The sequence below is a fragment of the Arachis hypogaea genome, chromosome 14 (assembly GCF_003086295.3).
Source record: "Arachis hypogaea cultivar Tifrunner chromosome 14, arahy.Tifrunner.gnm2.J5K5, whole genome shotgun sequence".
NCBI classification, from domain to species: Eukaryota; Viridiplantae; Streptophyta; class Magnoliopsida; order Fabales; family Fabaceae; genus Arachis; species Arachis hypogaea.
Window position 1 is genome coordinate 20,744,982 of NC_092049.1, and position 3,455 is coordinate 20,748,436.

Genomic DNA, 3,455 nt, shown 5'->3' on the forward strand with positions numbered 1-3,455 from the left:
AAGCATGTCAGAAGGACACTTTTTAGTCAGTTGCTTATATCTCTCCCAAGCTTCATAGAGGGATTCACCTTCTTTCTGTCTGAAGGTTTGAACATCCACTCTAAGCTTACTAAGCTTTTGAGGAGGAAATAACTTGGCTAAGAAAGCTGTGACCAGCTTATCCCAAGAGTTCAGGCTATCTTTAGGTTGAGAGTCCAACCATACTCTAGCTCTGTCTCTTACAGCAAACGGGAAAAGCATAAGCCTGTAGACCTCGGGGTCAACCCCATTGGTCTTAACAGTATCACATATTTGCAAGAACTCAGTTAAGAACTGAAAAGGATCTTCAGATGGAAGTCCATGAAACTTGCAGTTCTGTTGCATCAGAGAAACTAATTGAGGTTTCAGCTCAAAATTGTTTGCTCCAATGGCAGGAATGGAGATGCTTCTTCCATGTAAATTGGAATTAGGTGCAGTAAAGTCACCAAGCATCCTCCTTGCATTATTATTATTTTCGGCTGCCATCTCCTCTTCCTGTTCGAAAATTCTTGTAAGGTTGTCTCTGGATTGTTGTATTTTAGTTTCTCTTAATTTCCTCTTCAGAGTCCTTTCAGGTTCTGGATCAGCTTCAACAAGAATGCCATTTTCCTTGTCCCTGCTCATATGAAAGAGAAGAGAACAAGAAAAGAAGAAGAATCCTCTATGTTACAGTAAAGAGGTTCCTTATTGTTAGTAGAAGAAGAAAGGGAATAAGAGTGAAGAAGAATGGATAATCCAAACACAAGGGTGAGGATAGGAGCAGAGATATGAGAAGAAGAGAAGTGTTAGTAAGTAATTAAATAAATAGAAGAAGATGAGAGACAGAAATTTTCGAAAATAATTTTTGAAAAGGAGTTGATGATTTTCGAAAATTAAAGGGGTAATAAAATTAAAATTAAAATTTAAAACAATTAATTAATTAAAAGGAATATTTGAAAAAGAGAGAGGTATTTTCGAAAATTAGAGAGGGAAGAGTAGTTAGGTAGTTTTGAAAAAGATAAGAAACAAACAAAAAGTCAATTAGTTAGTTGAGAAAGATTTGAAAATCAATTTTGAAAAGATAGGAAGATAAGAAGTTAGAAAAGATATTTTAAAATCAAATTTTTGAAAAAGATATGATTTAAAAAGATACGATAGAAATATATAATTAAAATTAGTTTTGAAAAAGATTTGAATTTTAAAATCAAAATTAATGACTTGACTCACAAGTAATCACAAGATATGATTCTAGAACTTAAAGTTTGAATCTTTCTTAACAAGCAAGTAACAAACTTGAAATTTTTGAATCAAAACATTAATTGTTGATAATATTTTCGAAAATTATGAGATAAAATTAAGAAAAAGATTTTTGAAAAATATTTTTAAAATTTTCGAAAATAAATAAGAAAAATGAAAAATATTTGATTTTTGAAAAAGATTTTGAAAAAGATAAGATTTTCAAATTGAAAATTTGATTTGACTCATAAGAAACAACTTGATTTTAAAACTTTTTGAAAAAGTCAACTCAAATTTTTGAATTTGATGAGAAGAAAAAGGGAAAGATATTTTTTTGATTTTTGAATTTTTAATTATGAGAGAGAAAAACATAAAAAATGACTCACAACATGAAAATTTTGAATTAAAACACATGATGCATGCAAGAACACTATGAATGTCAAGATGAACACCAAGAACACTTTGAATGTCAAGATGAACATCAAGAACTTATTTTTGAAAGATTTTCAAGAGAAGAAAACATGCAAGACACCAAACTTAGAAATCTTTAATGCTTGGATTCTAACAAATGAAAAATGCATATGAAAAACAAGAAAAGACACAAAACAAGAAAATTTAAAGATCAAATAAGAAGACTTACCAAGAACAACTTGAAGATCATGAAGAACACTATGAATGCATGTTTTTTTTTCGAAAATTAAATAAATTTTTTAGAAAAATGCAATTGACACCAAACTTAAAAATTGACTCAAGACCCAAACAAGAAACACAAAAATATTTTTTTGAATTTTTTGATTTTATGAATTTTTTTGTTATTTTTTGAAATTTATTTGAAAAAGAAAAATAAGGATTTCAAAATTTTTAATATGAATTCCAGGAATCTTGTACTCTTAATCTAAAGCTTCAGTCCAGGAATTAGACATGGCTCACTAGCCAGCCAAGCTTTCATTGAAAGCTCCGGTCCAAAACACTAGACATGACCAATGGCCAGCCGAGCTTTAGTATGCTATTACATGCATTGAAGTGATTAGTTGACTCCTCAGTCCAAAAGAATTTAGACATGGCTTTACAGCCAGCCAGGCTTCAACATGCTTCATGAAACTCTAGAATTCATTCTTAAAAATTCTGAAGAAAAATATATTTTTTAAAATATTTTTTTTTTATTTTTTCGAAGATAGGAATAATAAAAACAAAAAGGTTAAAATTAAAATAAATTTACCTAATCTGAGCAACAAGATGAACCGTCAGTTGTCCAAGCTCGAACAATCCCCGGCAACGGCGCCAAAAACTTGGTGTGCGAAATCGTGATCATTCCATTCCTTGGTAACGGTGGTAACGGCGCTAAAAACTCAATACGCACGTTCATGATCTTATATCTGTTTCACAACTTCGTACAACTAACCAGCAAGTGCACTGGGTCGTCCAAGTAATAAACCTTACGTGAGTAAGGGTTGATCCCACGGAGATTGTCGGCTTGAAGCAAGCTATAGTCACCTTGTAAATCTCAGTCAGGCGGATTCAAATAGTTTTATAAAGTGATAAATAAAAGATAAATAAAATATAACTAGGATAGGGATACTTATGTAATTCATTGGTGAAAATTTCAGATAAGCGTATAGAGATGCTTTCGTTCCTCTGATCTCTGCTTTCCTGCTGTCTTCATCCAATCAATCCTACTCCTTTCTATGGCAAGCTTTATGTAGGGCATCACCGTTGTCAATGGCTACATCCCATCCTCTCTGTGAAAAAGGTTCAAATGCTCTGTCACGGCACGGCTAATCATCTGTCGGTTCTCGATCATACTGGAATAGGATCCATTGATCCTTTTGCGTCTGTCACTACGCCCAGCACTCGCGAGTTTTAAGCTCGTCACAGCCATCCCTTCCCAGATCCTACTCGGAATACCACAAACAAGGTTTAGACTTTCTGGATCTCAGGAATGGCCATCCATGGGTTCTAACTTATACCACGAAGACACTAATAACTTGGACTCGGTCCCCTGTATTAGATATCCAAGAGATATCCATTCAATCGAAGGTAGAACGGAAGTGGTTGTCAGGCACGCGTTCATAAGTTGAGAATGATGATGACTGTCACGATCATCACATCCATCATATTGAAGTACGAATGAATATCTTAGAAGCGGAATAAGTTGAATTGAATAGAAAACAGTTGTACTTTGCATTATTCTTTGAGGAACAGCAGAGCTCCACACCTTAATC

General features: G+C 33.3%; 1 non-coding gene across 1 annotated transcript; it reads left to right on the forward strand.

Annotated features, from left to right (window-relative positions):
* Positions 1–108, forward strand: LOC112745825 (small nucleolar RNA R71). Its single transcript, XR_003173733.1, has one exon. It is a non-coding gene; the product is annotated as a small nucleolar RNA R71 (small nucleolar RNA).
* The last annotated feature ends 3,347 nt before the right edge of the window (positions 109–3,455 follow it).